Genomic DNA, 18,005 nt, shown 5'->3' with positions numbered 1-18,005 from the left:
CAGAAATTTGCGCTAGGGGAGCCACATACCATGTGGTTGTTAAAATTCAGTTGAGTCCACTAGATCCAAAACATGCTTTGAATGGTTCTTCTTTGGATTCGTTAAAATTTCAAGTACTACATGATTATACAATTTGGGTTCATTTTTCTTATTTTTTTCCAAATTATTTTGAAAGATTTGGTTGTGGATCATTATTGAGAGTTTACATCTACAGCACAACCCATTTTATCAAGGTTTTTCAATGGACACTGTTATATGTCTATTGGGAAGCACCCCGCAGGTAGTAGTCCTTGAACTACAATATACTTTGTTCCTCCAGCTAACAATGCCTATCACATAACAAAATAATTAATGTTTCGTCTTATATGATAAGTCTTTCTAAGCTATAATGCTCAGACTTGGGTTCGGCTACGAATCTAAGTGTCGAATATTTTATTTTCTAAAATATAGGACATAGGGACATGATTAAAAAGAGTCAAAATTTCATAAATGTGGCTTTTTGTCAACGTTATTAACCTAAAAATATTAGTAGTAATGGAAACAATAACTCATTTGATTAAAATCACGAAAATTGTATAATAGTTGGAAAATGTAAACCCTTGTATAAATTGTTGTATCCAGGTGGAGTACCTGTACCCGTGTTATGTCGTTTCAACGCAAGTACTCCGGATATTCCTAAGAGTTTGAGCATCACAGTTTCTAAGGACCTATTTGGTAAGGATTTTGAAAACCTGCTTCTAAGACTAAAAAGTTGATTTTAATTTTGTTTGGAAAGTGAAAGTGGAAGTGTTTTGTCTAGTTAGAAGAGTTTTTAAAAAAAGTTTGCTCAATTTAACTTTCTCAGAAAATTCTTCTACAAGAAACAAAAGCAGAAGTTCTCCCTGAGAGGCCCTAAATCAACCTTATTGTAACCAGTTTGTTGTCAAAGTTTTAGATTGCATACCTTGAGAAGATTGCAAAATGTTCGAACAGAAATCCCTGAGAGCCACTGGCTCGATGTAACGAGTATAGTCATTAATTCCCATTTCTCCAATCCAGAAAAATGGGTTGTGAGATTTACAGGAAGGTATATTATTCTATTTATATCCTGCCTTTATCTGAAAATTATTGAACCAATCTATTTGAGTTCGAGAACTCTTAGGAAATCCTTTCCAAAAAAGGTGCTGAGATTTTTTCCAAAAAAATAATCATTTGGAAGAGACGTTGATCCTACTATGTCAAAGTTGATACTGACCGATAATTTTATAGAAGGGTCTTTATAAGGTGCTACGGTTACTAGAGAAAGTGCATCGCAAAGAAAATCAACTACAAGTTTACGGCAATCGACTCATAGGATTGTTGAATTTAATTGTAATCATGTCAAAAATCAAGAATCACATAATTATAAATAGATAAATTGAATTCATACCTGCGTAAGCCATTGTTGATATGAATAATAGTTGTAAGAGCAGCCAGATCTTCCCCTCCTTACTCCTCACAAAGTGTTAGCTATCAATGAGGCAATCTAATAAAAACAATATGGAGAGGAGAGGGGACTTAGTCTTTATATAAGAAATAATTGAGTCGTCCCATTACGACTAGAACTCTAATTAGGGTTTATTTCTGACCCACATACTTAAAATTATCACATCATATTAATTACAACCCCTAAGAAACCGATTCAATCACCGGATAATGCAGATCTCCTTTCATAACTTGTGGCTCAGGAACCGATTCAATCATTGTTGAGGGAATCGGAAGTTCCTCTTGATTCCTTGGTTCTTCATTAACAACTTCAACTGGCTAAGAACCAACTCTTTTCTGTATAACAGGAATTGGAGCAACAACTTGATTTGGTGCAACAAAAATTTCTTTCAATGTGGAACTCCCACTATGTCCAAAATCATTCTTCAAAAACATAGTAGTAATGGACTCAACAATTCTAGTACCACGATTTGGACAGTAGAACTTATATCCCTTTGATCTATCCGAATACCCAATAAAGTAACCAAGAGTGGATTTTGAGTCTAATTTCTTTTCAAATGGATTATAAATCCTAACCTCAGTTGGACATCCCCAAACCTTAAAATGAGTAAAACTTGGTTTACGTCCTGTCCATAATTCAAAAGGTGTCTTTACAAAAACTTTATTTGGAACTCTGTTCAAAGTATACATAACAGTTTTTAAGGCTTCACCCCACAAATCTTCAGGCAAATTTTGTTCTACTCATCATACTTCTGATCATATCTTTTAGAGTTCGATTACGTCTTTTAGAAACACTATTCTGCTTAGGTGTCCCTGGCATAGTGTATTGGAGCACTATTCCACATTCTTGTAAAAACTTTTGCAAAATCACCTATATTTTGATCAGACTAGTCATATTTCCCATAGTACTTACCACCATGGTCAGATCTTACAACTTTTATAATTTTTCCACATTGTTTCTCTACTTCCATTTTAAAAATATTGAATTTCTCAAATGCATGGGATTTATCATTAATCAGGTAAACATATCCATATCATGAGAAGTCATCAACAAAGGTTATGAAATATTTGTTCCCACATATGGTGGAAGGCAAATGTCCACTAATATCAGTATGTATCAAGTCCAAAATACCATTGCTCCTAGTAGAACATTTTCTTGTAGACTTAGTTAGCTTTCCCCTTATACAATCCACATAGGTGTCAAAGTTAGAGAGGTCCAGAGGGGGAAGTATCTCAACTTTTATCAATCTTTCCACTCTATCCCTTGAAATGTGACCTAATCACTTATGCCATAACATAGAGGACAATTCACGGATTAAAGCCCTTTTCTTTGATATATTGGTAACACACGAGACTTCACTAAAAGGAGCCAAAGATAATTTATACAAACCATCACATAATAGACTATTCTCAATCAAATGAGAATCATAAAAGAACTCAACCATTTTATACAACAAAGTTAAAGGTAAAACCACATGCATCAAGTTTCGATATAGAAATTAAATTTCGTCCCATCATCGGTACAAAAACTATATTTTCTAAAATAAGAGAAAAACCAGATTCTAAGTACAACTTCACTACTCCTATGAATTCAACCTTCACTTGAACTCCATTTCCAATGCTCAAGCTCACTTCATTCTCACTTGGTTTCTGTTTGCTTGTGAACCCTTGCAAGGAATTCGCAATATGAATACTAGCTATAGAGTCTAACCGCCAAGAATTCAAAAGCACATCTACTAAAGAAGACTCAAAACAAACTAAAGCCAAGGAAATTTTAAGTCTCTTTGGCTTAGATGTATGTATGTGTGTGTGTGTGTGTGTGTGTGTGTGTGTGTGTGTGTATATATATCAGCTTGATCAGAGTCAATAAATTACTCTCCTATGACATCCATAAAATCTTTGATAGTTTCATTATCGAGGATAAAACCCATAATGGAATCAGATGTGGATCGCTTAATGATTTTCAAACAGAATTCGTTAGCCCTTTCCCACTTTTCATACTTGGCTACATATTCAATAATACTTTTATTTGTGGGTTTCTAAAATTTTTTCTCCATTGTAAAGTCCAAGCCCAAAAGACGAAGTGCTATTTCTACATCTCGTTTCAATCTCACGTAATTATTCTCAATCGAGGTTTCAATAACAGACAATTGACTCGAAAGAGATGATGCATTATAAACTATGAATCACACTCAATATCATCCAAATATAATGCATGCAGTCAAATGGACGATAAAATATCCATTTAATTAACATGGGTTATTAATTAGATAATCCATAATTTAAATCAAAACCATATGAATTTTATTACGGTAAGAGCCTAGATGTATCATCATAAGTCACCTTTGGGTCGACAATACAATATGCTATAAGGTATTCTTAAAACACATCATAAAGCTAGTTAACAAAATTATATTGATTTTCAAAACACCAACACCTTTAGGCAGAAGGAAATTTCCAGACCAAGGTAAACTCGTTAACTGTCTTATGCCATTTTGCAAAAATATCAGATATAATAACACCTTTGGACAAGATATTATACGTAGATTTTCGAAATACCAACATCTTTGGACAGAAAGAAATTTCTAAATCAAAGTAAACTCGTTAACTGCCTTATGCCATTTTCCAAAACATCACATATAATAACACCTTTGGGCAATATATTATATGCAATAAATCAAAATTGTTGCGCAAAAATATACATATATTTTTATTGTAGAGAAAATAGAATAAATAATAATGAGTGTACCACTTTAGCAGCTACCACCCATTTTTGTTTCAAGATATTTCTCTCAGTGAGAAAATAAGGATCGTCTCAATGCCCATGAAAAATTCAATCACAAAACAATAATTATGCAACAAATCATAATTATTAATCGATAAACGGCAAAATTTATATGGGATTGGGAGACAAAAAAGGGCAACAAAATTTCAATCTTTGAAAGGCAGAATTTAAATAAAAATAATAATAACAAAAATTGAATTAAACATTTTGATAGAAATATAAAAGTCGTCAATTATTATTATTATCGACATAATTTTAAACGGGTCAATTTTAAATAAAATTTTAATTGTGTTAAAAAAATTAATTTTTTTTTATATCAAACCAACAACAAGAAAAATTACAGAAGTGGGATTTGGTGGTAACATCTCATAGTCATCTCAAAACCCAAATCAGAAACCAAAAGGCACTCCAAATTAAAATCGGTTGCGAATAGAAATTGAATTTTAAAATCATTAGTTCAAGGTTTTAAATTCCATACACAGATTCTAGATTCTTTAGTAGAGAGTAGGAGGTGGAGGTGTGTTTGCAATCTAAAAATGTCGCCCTTTTTTCCCGACACGTGACTTGGCTGTACATATGCGTAAAAAAAGCCAATCTCCTCTTGCACCACGGACTCGGACTTTTGAAAACAGGGATGATCATAGTTTGAAGGTATAGAAAGCAGAGTATAAATTTGGGGAAAATATGTAGGAAAGAGAGAGAAAGAGAGTATGGAGAAGAAGGGTTGCAAAAGCAAGTTTGGAAAAGATTCTAATCTCAGCATGTTGGCTTTGATACCAATTGTTGAATTTAATTGTAATCATGCCAAGAATCAAGAATCACATAATTATAAATTGATAAATCGAATTCATACCTGCGTAAGCCATTGTTGATATGAATAATAGTTGTAAGAGCAGCAAGATCTTCCCCTCCTTACTCCTCACAAAGTATTAGCTATTAATGAGACAAGCTAATAAAAACAATATGGAGAGGAGAGGGGGCTTAGTCTTTATATAAGAAATAATTGAGCCGTCCCATTACGACTAGAACTCTAATTAGGGTTTATTTCTGACCCATTTACTTAAAATTACCACATCATATTAATTACAACCCGTAAGGTGTAAAAGACCCAACTAATCATTTAATAAATTTGGCCCAAACACAAATATCATTATGAGCCATACATCTAGCCCGTAAAATTTGCAATCGAATGTGAAACCCATATATGAAATTATTCCAACAAGGATTTCCTCTTAATGTTCTGAGTGCTTGTGATTTCAACCGTTCTAACATATTTTTTTGCGCATGGACTGAGGCGTTGAAGCGATCGAGAAACTTAGCATTGTGGTATCCGTGTATGAGTCACCAAAAGCATAGACATGTGAAAAACTTCCCTTGAAATCAACAAGTAAATTCTTGTCTTGTGCAAAATGAAGGAGACAAGAACAAGAAGGATAAGAAAATGTTGGTGAAATTTCAATAATAGAAAATGGAGTTACAAAATGAATAGCAAAATAATGAAATCGGACAGATTGAAGCGCATATATCTCGCTCTCTTTAAGAAGATTCAAACTCTCCACGGTTGCCAAATCCTGCAACACGGTACAGCAAACTTCTCTACGACTTGTCCCCTCCAGGATACAACAGTTGACTATTCGTCACAAGTCATCTGTTGGAAATGTTGGAAACTATGTCACAAGTCATATGTCATATGTTGTATTGCTACTTGTAAGATATCTTGTCTTACCTTTTATGTTAATTTTGTTTATACATTCCGTACTATTATTTGCTGCAAGCCAATTTGGAGCAACATTAGTGAGTTTGGTTCGAATTGCTCTTTGCATTGGATGAAACTAGGAGATTTTAAAAGTGTTCTTAAGGATGATGAAAAATGTAATGGAGTGAATGTTACTCTATATAAGATGAAGGACTTTGAAAATTGTTGCCTTAATGTCGATCTTACAAATATGCAATCCATCGACTGTTTCTATAGATGGACCAATAATTTGGTATAGAGCAAAATTGATAAAGCTATGGTGAACGATTCATAGGTGCAAGCGAGATTTCATAGCCTTGCTGGTTTTTTGCCTTCGAGATAATGATCGGATCATTCTCCATGCATTTTTTCACTTCTTGAACAAGATAGAAGTAAAAGCAAGCCATTTAGATTCTTTAACGTGTGGACTAGCCATGGAGACTTCAAATAGTTAATTCGAACCAGCTGGTATTTAGATTTTGTGGGGACTAAGCAGTTTATATTTTGCAAAAAGTTACAAGGACTGTGTTTGATTTCTATTTTTCCCAAAATACATTTTTCTTTCTATTCTTTTCAATCACATTCTTCGATAAAATAATGTTACATGCAAATTCAAAACTATTCCTTATTTTTAACCACATATTTTTTCATTAATCTACTATTTCGAAATTCATTTTTCCAATTTAATGGTGCTCAAACAAGTTCAAAGTCTCAAAGGAGTAGATAGCTCAACAACCAACACTTCGCTTATATTCTTCGAGAGCCAAGAGAACGAAAAAGCACCTGATGTCTATTCAATTGGCACTACAAGATTAGACTTCAAAATTGAGAAAATAAGCCACGGGTTTATGTGAAGCGGAAAGGAACTTTTATTATCAATAAGAAGTGTGTGTACCTCAAGAATAATGACAAAGTGCACAAGATTCTTTCATTTGGTGATCAAAAGGAATGCAAACGGAATTACATTGTTGTTGTACTTAAAGATGACGAGACTTGTACTACTTCACAAAATAGGTTACTGGGGAATTCATCAATTTTTATAGCAAGCTTTTAGGAACATGTAATCTTAGGCAGCCTATTGGTGCAAGTATCTTGAGGGGAAGGGCTATGGTTTCTTCGGAGCAACAGAGTCCCTTATTCGGAACATTTCAATGCAAAAGATCGAAGAAACAATGTTTAGTATTGGAGATAACAAGTCTTCGGGACCGGATGATTTTTTTTTTTTTTTAAGAGATCATGCAATGATCAATCACTCGATCATTGCATTGGTGCCAAAGTCTAGCCATTCAATTCCATCAAGGACTATAGATTGATTGCTTGTTGCAATGTGTTCTACAAGATTCTTGCTTCTGGGTTCGGGCTTATTTATCTTGGATCAAGTACAAGCCATTTTTATGGAGGGACCGAGCATGAGGGAGAACATTCACCTTGCTTGAGAATTTTTGAAATAATACAACCAGAAAAGAGTTGCTCCTAGGTACCATTTTAAAATTGATCTAAGAAAGGTTATAGATTTAGTTACTTGGGATTTTCTAAAAAAAAAAAGTGCTAGAAAGATCGGATTTCCTTTCTAGATTCATTGATTGGGTGATGGAATGCATTATAGAGTCTTTGTATTCCATAGTGTTGAACGAGAGAATACATGGATTCATAAATGAGAGAAAGGGCCTTCGACTCTAGAATCCTTTATCATCCTTTTTGTTTGTATTGTGCCTTGAATATTTATCAAGAATGTTGAAAGAAGCCAATGTTGATCGTGAGTTTAATTTTCATCCTAAATACGGGACCTTAAAGATCACACATTTGGCATTTGCGGATTATTTGATGCTCTTTGCTAGAGGAGATGTGATTTCGGGTCGAATCTTAAGTTTGGAGATATGTCGGAATTGAAGATGAAAACCAATAAATCTAGATGGTATACAACTGGGATTCATGGCCAAGAGCTGGACGATATCCAACAGTTAGAGAACATATCAAACGGAACAATGATCTTTCGTTATTTGGGGATTCCGCTTGCAGTCAAAAAGTTGAAAATTAGTGGTTTTGCTCCATTCTTGGATAAAATTGCAGCCTACATAAGTGCATGGATGAGTTCTTGACTTTCATACACGGGAAGAGCGATACTTTTAAGGGCTTTCTCCAAGGAGTTGAATGTTTTTTGCTTTCTATCTTCTTGATTTTAGCTAAGGTTACGACAAAAATTACAAGGCTTTTGTTGTAACTTCCTTTGGCGATCTAGGGAATTGTTGTTGCTTGGAAGGACATTTCCCTTCGATAGTGTGAATGATGACTTGATTTTAAGGACATTTATCGTTGGAACCATGTACTTCTTGCCCAGTCTTTATGGAACATTTAAAACAAGAATGATACTTTGAGGATTTGTTAGGTTAATTGCGTGTATTCAAGAGGGGAATCCATTTAGGAATGCCACCAAAGAGAGATTACTCCCCTTCACTCAAGAAATTGTTGGCCGTTAGAGACTTGTTTAGCTCAAAAGGAAGGGAACGTACAAAGAGCCGTTTAGCATTTTCTAAATTGGAATTGTTATAACCCACTCATTCATGGTCAAAGTCAAGAAAGTTATTTAGTCAAAGTCCAAAATTCAATTGGTCAAAGTCAAAGTCAAATAGGAACTTAAATGAAATAAATTATTTTATTGGGGTTTAATTTATTATGAAAAATATTTGAAGGTTTAAAATGGATAAAATTTAATTTTGGGGATCTAGTTATATATTCTTGGAAGTAAAGGACTAAATGTTATATTAAATTGAAAACGAGGGACTTTTTTTACAAAAATGGGTTAGTGAAGTCCACATGTTATGTTTTTAATCCCATTGCCTTGATTTTTCATTTGCATACTTACATATAGAAAGATTAGAGACGGGCAGAGAAGAAGAACCAAGAGAAAGGAAGAAAAAGTGAAAGAAAAGAGGAAATAAAAGGAGAAAAAAGAAAGAAGAAAGGAAAAAAGGAAAAAAGGGAAGAAGAAGAAGAAGAAGTAAGTGTTGATATCTATTTGCTTCAAGTGATAAAGGAATAACATCTGCTGAAATTTATAGGGTTCTAAATGGTTGGTTTAAATTTCAGATTGAAGAAAAGAGCATGATTTTATGCCAATCTTTTTGAGTTGTGAATGATATTTATATCAAAGTAAGTAATATCTGTTGAGCAATCCCCATGGGATTTTTGATTAAGTATTGCTAGTGCAAATGATTGTTGTGATGAAATACTTAAATGAAAGCATGATTTTATGGAATAAGATGTAAATTAAATTGGTTGAATTATGGTTACTAATTTTTCACTATATTCGAAGGGATAATTACTTTTATGATTGGGATGAAGATAAATTTGGAAATAGTATATATTTGTGAAGGTATTGAAAGTATAATTATCTCCAATTGATTAAAGAAAATTTGGGAAATTTCTTCAAGTATTGAGAAACTTAGTTTAAGTATTATAGCATTAAGTATTAGAGGTTTTTTTTATTTCATAGTGGTTAAATTGATTACATTGTATCGTATTCCAGGTGACGACGAGGAAATTGAAAAAGCTTAATGACCTTCATAACCTGTAACTTGATTTGTGAGTGGACAAAAATTTATTTTTTAGAAATTAGTATTTATTAAATTTATATTAAATCAGAATATTAATTATTTCGTACATTTGGTTTGACAGCATAATTTCTAGAATAAAGTGGATTTTATAATCAGTTATTTCAAAGTTAAATTTAATTCAGTCGAATCATTTTCTTAGCATGTTATATTCGCGTTAAATATTTCAGTATATCTAAAGTCATTTTTAAAACTAGCAAAAAGTACCAAAGAGGTTTTAACCTATTATGCACTTTTGTGAATATGTTTCCATAGTGTTATAACCTTTGGACAGCTCTACGCATGCATGATCAGAATTTTAGAATTAAATAGCTTTGTCATGTATATCGGTACTAACCGATACATGAGTAAGGTTATTTCGAGTACTTTTTTTGTGCGATTTTTCAGTATTATATAGTTTATCAGATTTCAAAATATATAATTTAGTTTATTCAATTTACAAAGCAATGATTTCAGCTCATAATACTGTGAAAGGATATTTCCACTCATAGCTACTGATATCAAATTATTTATATTCATTATACCTTACAGTTACTTATCTACAATAAAGAAAACTTTACAATGAAATCATGTTTCAATTTTATAAAGTGTTATCGGATAGACTTTCTTAAAGTTTTAATAAAGTAAGAATTTTTAGAAAATATGCATAAAACGGAAAAGATACTTATATGCAAACTATCGACTTAATGAGTTATAAGCTAATATTTTGTTACCCTTTTTCTTATTAGATAGTAGCTGAGTTAAGCAGTAATGGAACTTGTTGAACTATGAAGTTGAACCACACATTATCATCGGTTGTATGACACATTTTGTTAGTTTATATAGTTTATATATCTATTATCAAAAAATACATCCATACCACGGATTCGCAGCATTTTTGTAAATGTTGTACATTTGGAGTCTTCTGGCCGGTAAATGAGTGTAAATATCTTTCTAGACCACTTTATTTTGAATGGTTGTGTTTTGAGAGCTTGGTGTATCCTATTTTAAACTATATATACAGTTTTGAGAAATTGATTATTGTTCAGGTAGTTTTAGTTCATATTTTTAGAGGAAACTTTGTTAAAATTTTTATAAAATTATGTCACGGTCAAAGCACGTCAAAATTGCCTTGGTCGTGGGTCTAACACTTAGCTGGTATCTACCATCGACGCAAGCCACATGTCGAGTCCATTAGAATGACTCCGGACGGGTTGTGTCAGGAATCACCATGGCAGCTTATTTCCCGACCTTATGATTATTTTCAACCGAAAAGGGACTATGAAAATCCTGGCGGTAGATGTTTAAAAGGCTTGCATCGTACCGAAACACTCATTTATTCTTTGGTTAAGTGCTCACTCAAAGCTACGTATCAAGGATAAAATTCAGCACTTTGAAATTGACCGAAACTGTGTTTTTTTTTTGGAGTTACTACTGAAACTGCCCAGCAACTATTTTTTCTCTTTCCATTCAATTGTACCATCTGGGGACAGATCCATTCATGGTTGGACATTAGACGTTCCATGTCTACATTAGCAAGTGCATTGAAGAGGATTAAAAAGAAGGATCGTGTCCCTTTCATAACAAAACCAAGAGAATAGCAAATACAAGCACCATTTAGCATATATGAATGGCAAAGATTTTTGAACATTTGAAACTACACTAATGGCATTACAAGATCAAACATATTGTATACAAAGTTACATTTTCTTTGTATCCTTATGTTTTGATTTATTTTAAGTCTTTAGCGTTGGATCATTAGATCTTTATCATTTGTAAAGATTGCCTTGTAAGCTCCAATATGCCCAGAGTACTTGTATATTAGTTTTAATCAATATAAATTCACTTTTACCGATGGAAAAAAAAAAAAGCAAAAAAAATCTAGGTTCGACTTGATTTTTGCTAAAGTTAAAAAGGAAAAAAAATTAAAATTTCCTTGTTCAAAGTGGACCTTGTACTAAATCATGCACCAAACTTGTCGTAAAAGTTCTTTTCTACTCTAAGAGTATTTCCAAGATGCTTTATATTTTTAAAGAGTATATTCTACAATTTATAGTATCCATAAATTTAGAAAAATATACTCCAATATTCTCTTTATCTTTAACACTTAATTTTACTAGTTTTAATATTTTCCTCTTTTTTTTCCCCATCAATTTCCTCTAAATAATGTTATATCTCTCCTTTTTTTTTTCTTTTTGTATATAGCCTCTATTTGGTGGGGGGTTAAAACTACCTTTTACTGAAAGTTGATGAAATATGTGTTGAAAAGTTATAAATCTTTGAAATATGTGGATATAATTAATTGTTAATTTTGATTTAAATTAAAATATGAATTTTAATTCCTACCAAACTAGAGCATAATATTTAGTTGGTCAATATATGGGGTATTAAAAATTAAAATATTTTTAATGTATTTAATTATAGAAAATGGATTTGATTCTTCAAATTCAGAAAGTCAAACTCACTCTCTATTTTGGAATGCTAATTTGAAAAGTTTGGAGTAGAATTTTACAAGTTGATTCTTTAGAATATAAATTATTTCACTTTTAAAGAGTCTCTTAGAAATACTTTAATAATTTTGCTTCAAAAAGATTTATATTCCATCAAATTAACAATCGAAATTAAAGAAAAAAAACTATCTAAGGAGCGTACAGGGACGGATCCAGCACCTGACAACGCATGTTGGATCCGCTAGGAGCCCCCTTTTTTTTTTTTTTTTTGGGAAATATATTAAAGTTTTAGGTTATATTACTATTAATTGAGTTTATTCTCAAACATTTCTTGTTGACTCACTTGGTTAGAGCTTGAATGTACGTGGTGGTGCAGGTCTTGGGGTTCGAATTCTTTTCCAAAAAATTTTATTGTTTAATGTTTAAATTCCACAATTTTTGCCAAAATTCAATAGGGAGGTATTTGTATGCTTGACTATTATGGAAATCCTTCGGACATTGACAATAAATTTGCAAAAATAATATTTGTTAGGTTTTATCTGTTTTAATGCAAGCATAATTGTAAAGATTTGAAACCACGCTATTCTTTTAAATTATACAAAACTTGGCAACAATGTCATTTGATGATACCGATTTATTCTTATAATAGAATTATATATGTTCAATTTGAACAAAATGATTGTTAATATTTAAACTTCAGGCCTTGTTTGATTCCTTTTTTTGTAAAATATATTTTTTTTCTTTTATTTTTAACCACATTTTTCAGTAAAATAATATTACATGGAGATTCAAAACTTTTTTTTTTTTTTTTTAATTTTTAGCCACATATTATCCATCAAATAACTATTTCAAATTTTTTTTTTTTTTCAAAAAATGGATATCAAACGAGATCTTAATATTTTATTGGGGTCGATGGTGGACAATCAACGACCGTCCATGTTAACTCAAACTCCTGAATTCATCCTTGGGAGTATACATACAATTAATGGAGCCAAATAAAATTAGGGAGCTGCTATTTACACCTATTCCTCACTATATATCCGTACCATTTTTATAAATCCATCTCATCATAATTCATTCAATCATTTTATATATCCATCCACACCATATATACATCCCATCATAACCCTTTCACATTTTCAATCATTGCCATCATTGATTCATTGTCAAATTTCTGTGCTTATTTTTGATAATCACAACAGATTAGCTGCTAATCCTTTTATTGGTGTTAAACTTAAACTAAGTACCAGTGCTTAAAAGATCATTATATATATATATATATATATATATATATATATAGGAAAATGATCTTCTAAGTATCGGTACTTAATTTATATTAAGCACCATGCTTAGATGACACACTACAATAGACTACACATTATCTTTCACCACATATTGTAATGTGTCACGTCACTCGGTACTTAGGAGATCATGACTGCATATAAAAAATGATTTCCTATAAGTTAAGCACCGATAACATGGCACACCATTTAATTGGTTAATTATTAAATATACGGAACCTATCGTTAACTTATTCATTAATTAAATAGTATATGTGTATATATATACTAAATACCATGCTTAGGTGGCACACACAATAGGTGGTGTAATTAGTTTTGAAACTGCCCATTATCTTTCGCCACCTATTGTAATGTGCCACGTCACTCGATATTTAGAAGATCGTGACTATATATATACTTCCTAAATTATAATGAACAAAAAATTTTAATCAAAGATAATTACTTATTTTTCCTGAAAATAACTTCAGTATCTAACCCGAACCCGTCAACGGTCCGAACATGAACGAGCTTGGATCTTTTAAACAGCTTCTTGAGCGGCTCGACACTGAACAAGTCATTAGCCGAGTACTTGTCCGACCGTCTTGATAGAGCCACGTGTAAGACACCCACCCCACCCGGCTTTAACGTCCGTTGGATCTCGTCCACGAATTTTTCCGGGTAAAGCGCGTGATCAAAAACATTGGAGAATTCGAAGTCGAAAGTCTCATCATCGAACGGCTGATGATGAAAGTCACCCTTCATAACCAACGGCGGAGATGGAACCAGATCAATGCCTACTGAATCGAATACTCCGACCCGTTTTAGAGCCTCCACTTCTTGCCCCATTCGTGCCCCAATACAGAGAGCTTTAGATGAATTAAACAACAAATTCTTCTTCTTCAGATCATTGAAGAAGCCCGAAAAGACAAGGATTTTCCGGTTCCAATCCCGGGTCGTCCATATTTTCCGGAGTTTCGGGTTCAGAGTCTTGTTCAGCTGGCGTTGTACGTAAGAATCATAGGAGGTGTATCCTGGTCGAATCTTCAAACCCGGGTCGGCGGAGAAGGGCGTTGGGTCTACGACGGAGATGATGGTGGAATCCAAGGAGGACCTGTAAGAAAGATAGAGGAGGAAAGATATAGAGAGAAGAAGAGAGGCGAAGAAATATTCGGACACAAATGGTTTTATGCATGATTCTTTCATATTTCTGATAGCACCACCGCATGGCTTAATTATGTATATATAATTTTGAATGTATGTAAACACATATACATACATATGTACTGAGAGAGAGAAGGATTGATGACAAAGGAGCTAGAGAGAGACAGGTGGTGGTGAATTATACTCATGCATTAGCCAAAGTGGCGGTTCATTATGAGACTTTTTCTTTAAGTGTAGGTTTAGAACTTGGCGATTATAACAAAGTGTGTGATACGTCTTTGGAGGATTAGTACTTGATCTAGTTGTTAATCAGGTAACTCTATAATTTGATTCATTGCAAGTCACTTCGTCCGATTCAAATACAAATTATTCAACAACTATTTTATGGTCGCAGAAGTCGTTGAAATACACCAATCATGGAAAGGAAAAAAGGAAAGGTTATCATCTCCAAGGCTATCAACAACCAATAAAAAGTTGGTTGCTAAAGGTTATTATCACAGCAATCACTTTATGGTCGTTGAAGGCTATGCCAAGTGCATTTTCATTGCTGAAACCCATCAATGACAAAATGAAAAATAAATAAATAAATAAATAAAATGCAAGGTTTATCCCATCAATGACAAAATGGAAAAAAATAATAATAATAAATGCAAGGTTTATCCCGCCAAGGCTATCAGTGACCAACAATGAGTTGGTTGCTAAAGGCTCGAGTTCCACCGACCAAGTTCAATGTGATCATTGAATTCCTTAACAAAACGCGAAATAGGCGAGATTCCACCCCAACTAAATTTTGGTTGCAATAGAGTATGAGAAATTCAATCCATTCTTAATTGATCAAGGATTTTACCAACCAATGTTTGGTCTGTGAAAGTATTTTATAGCAATCAATTTTATTTGGTCGCTAAGTCTTTGATAGGCGGAGCCTTTTTTTTTTCTTGGTAGTGAGTTAAAGCTATTTTGTCCCTTAATTATCTCAACTTTGCCTCCACAAGTTTTAGATACATATGCTTCAAAATGAAACGCATTCAAAATGCAATTATTGATCCTACTAAGGTGCTAACCGCTTTAATTAAGTCTCCGTATTTATGGGTTTGTGGGACAATAAAATTAGTAAAGTTAAAAGAATACTTCATCTTTATGTCATTTGATTTCTCCATTTAAGAATCAGAACTCATTAGTCATTAGACATTTTATCTATTTATTTTTTGAGAGTTAGAATAGATTCTTAACTCATTTGACTGTTGTAATTTTGACTAGTGAAAATGTTGTGACATTTGCTAATTTTATCGTAACGACTTAGAGTGAACTTGTAATTTGAGTCTAGTATAGTTAAGAATTTCAACTGGTTACGATCATTTTAAGAAAAGTTCAAATTGATTATAGAAATTCGTGGCAAAGGTTTCCTATTCTTTGTACTTATTGTATGGAGTTTTGAATGAAAATAGTCAAAAGTTATAAATTTAGAAAGATGCAAACTGCAATAAAATGCTTCTCAAGGCACGTTGATTGTGCTTAAAACTAAAGTTATTTCTTTTATGTTACTTGGCCTCCATCTTTTTCATTTTCAATTACACATTTTCAAAAAATCACTATTTTAGAATACATTTAAAAAAATAAATCAAAATGGAGCTCAAACGGGGGCTTTCTATGTCAAATAGAATTTAGGGTGCGTTTGATTACAATTATGAAATTTGGATTGAAAGACAATAAATTTTAGGTAACTCAATTGTCTAGAATTTATTTACATGAAAATTGTCAATTAAATGTGTTTGATTGATTTTATTTTCAACCTAAAAAATATCAAACTTGTCCATTTTTTATTGGTAAGTAGATGAGAGAGAGTGGATAGATGAAAGAAAGAAAGAGTGAATTCTTTGAAAAATAAAATCCTGCTCCCCCAAAGAAAATATTTTTCTTGATTTTGAGGAATATATGGTTATATGATGAAAAGTAGGAAAATATTTTTCATGGAAAAAAATAACATGCAAACAACACAAAAGTAAGAATTTTGGTGAATAAAATACATTTTTCATGTAAAATATTGACAACTAAACGCACCCTTAATGTTTCTTTTATTTTTGAAACTCAATTTTTTTTAGGGCCAAACATATTCGGACTCTTGCATTCCAAATGGTTTGAGAATGAAAGAGCATCCGAAAGTAACAAAAATTAAGAATAAGTTGTAACTCGATGCATGGAAGAATTTCTTCTAAAGGAAAAGGCAAAAAGAAAAAGCCATTCATATTTGTTTAGTGGATTTTGGGGTTGGCTCAAATTTTCATCTATAGTACTTTAGTTTGGGAGTGTTTTAATTTATATTTAACTGATTATAAGTTAAAGATCATACAGAATGTATGAATAATAAATGAAATTTTGCTCAACATGAACTTAATATTACGTATAAAATGTTTGAAGTTATGGAGATTAATTATTATCGTTATGGGGAGTCAATATGCAGATCAATCAAAATTTCATTAAAGACAGTTTAAGAATTTACACTTACAATTTTGATTTTGTCCTAATTTATCTTATAAATTGTGAATCGATGTTAAGATTTTGTAATACTATAAAGGAAGAGTCAAAGATTAGAAAAGATGGCGTTTATCTTGTAAGCTTCATTTCATTATAGTGAATTATTATAGCAGCGGAAGAGGACGCAGTCTCACATTGAGACGAACCTGTGTAAATTATGCTTGTTCGTGTGTCTATTTCCTTTCTGAGATTTATTGCTTTTAGTGACATAATTAGGGTTTTCTAATTCTCAACAATTAGTATAAGAGCATATAGTTTTGATTAAGAGTAATGACTAATGAAGAAGGAACATGACTAGAGATATGCAAATTTAATTGTAAAACTTTGCATTCTATAGGATGCATATCGATGATTATCTTTGCTAAAAAAATTTTATTATCCCCTTTTGAATGAGAAGCCAAAAGGAATGAAGGACAATGAGTGCAAACTCCTTGATCTTCAGGTGTTGGGTGTTATCTAAGTAATAGTATTGTCGAAAAATGTTAGTCACAACGTGGTTGAGGAGAAAATCACAACGTATCTGATGAAAGCATTGTCCATATATATGAAAAAGCCCTTTAAGTATAAAAAGGTGCACTTCATGAAATTTTCATGTTATTTGAAAATGATTGAAGATGCTCTAACAATAGAACATATTGTTAAATTTCCTTAATATTAGCCGTAAATCATTGTGTGATTCTTTGTATAATTCCTTCCTATTTTATTTTAGGAATGATTAGTTGATTAGAGAGGAATGATTAGCTATGTAAATCCTATATAATTTGGATTGCTGTATAGACAAAACTATGAATGAAAAATATCTTTTATCATCATTCAAAATGGTATCAGAGCTTCAAAATTGATTTTGTTTCTGGTTTCAGAAAATTTTCAAACCTTTAATCCTTGAACACATAATAAAAAAGGACCAGAAAACCAGTCCCTATCTCTTCTGTTCAGCAACCATGAATAAAAGTAGTGCATCTTCAGGAACAAAATGTGTTCAGTCAGAAAATGTGTTCATACATGGAT

The 18,005-nt window shown here is 32.3% G+C and overlaps 1 pseudogene; it reads right to left on the bottom strand.

Annotated features, from left to right (window-relative positions):
• Nucleotides 1-13,526: 13,526 nt before the first annotated feature.
• Nucleotides 13,527-14,766, bottom strand: LOC111375214 (annotated as a pseudogene).
• Between the last annotated feature and the right edge of the window lie 3,239 nt (nt 14,767-18,005).

The sequence above is a fragment of the Olea europaea genome, unplaced genomic scaffold, assembly GCF_002742605.1.
Source record: "Olea europaea var. sylvestris unplaced genomic scaffold, O_europaea_v1 scaffold1350, whole genome shotgun sequence".
NCBI classification, from domain to species: Eukaryota; Viridiplantae; Streptophyta; class Magnoliopsida; order Lamiales; family Oleaceae; genus Olea; species Olea europaea.
This window is presented reverse-complemented; position numbering and strand designations above follow the sequence as displayed.